This window comes from Penaeus monodon, chromosome 28 (genome assembly GCF_015228065.2).
Source record: "Penaeus monodon isolate SGIC_2016 chromosome 28, NSTDA_Pmon_1, whole genome shotgun sequence".
NCBI lineage: Eukaryota > Metazoa > Arthropoda > Malacostraca > Decapoda > Penaeidae > Penaeus > Penaeus monodon.
The window spans coordinates 16,792,871-16,793,367 of NC_051413.1; positions in this window are offsets into that span (position 1 = coordinate 16,792,871).

The following is a 497-nucleotide window of genomic DNA, read 5'->3' on the forward strand; positions in this document are numbered from 1 at the left end:
TGATAGTTCCCCCTGTTTTCCGGCGTCATGAAATGAAAGACTCCAGCTGTCAGAAGGAAGATGGCTAGTAATTCTCTCTCTTTTCCGGTTTCAGCCGCTTTCATTTTTCGTTTCAGCTTTTCAATCTAGCCGATTTGCATTTAAGTGCATGCACAGATGTTTCAGCTATTTATCACAGATTTCGTTTCTTGTTCTTTTTTATGTGAAAAATCCTGTGAAATCCATCATTTACGTCAACATTATATTGAAAACAGCCGAGGCACATTACACATTCGACGTGGTTCTGCCAACTTGCACTGTAACGCAAACAAATCATACCCACAATACACATCAAATATCATACTGCAAGATTATTTGTAGCCTTTCGTTGTGTTGATGATTCTCATCAGCCATGATTATCGTGATAATCATCCAGCAGCCATTTTTCTGCTTAAATTGTTTTTACGTTAGTTGTGTCTAACGTAGCTTTGATAAAATCAAGAATATATTCTGCGCAC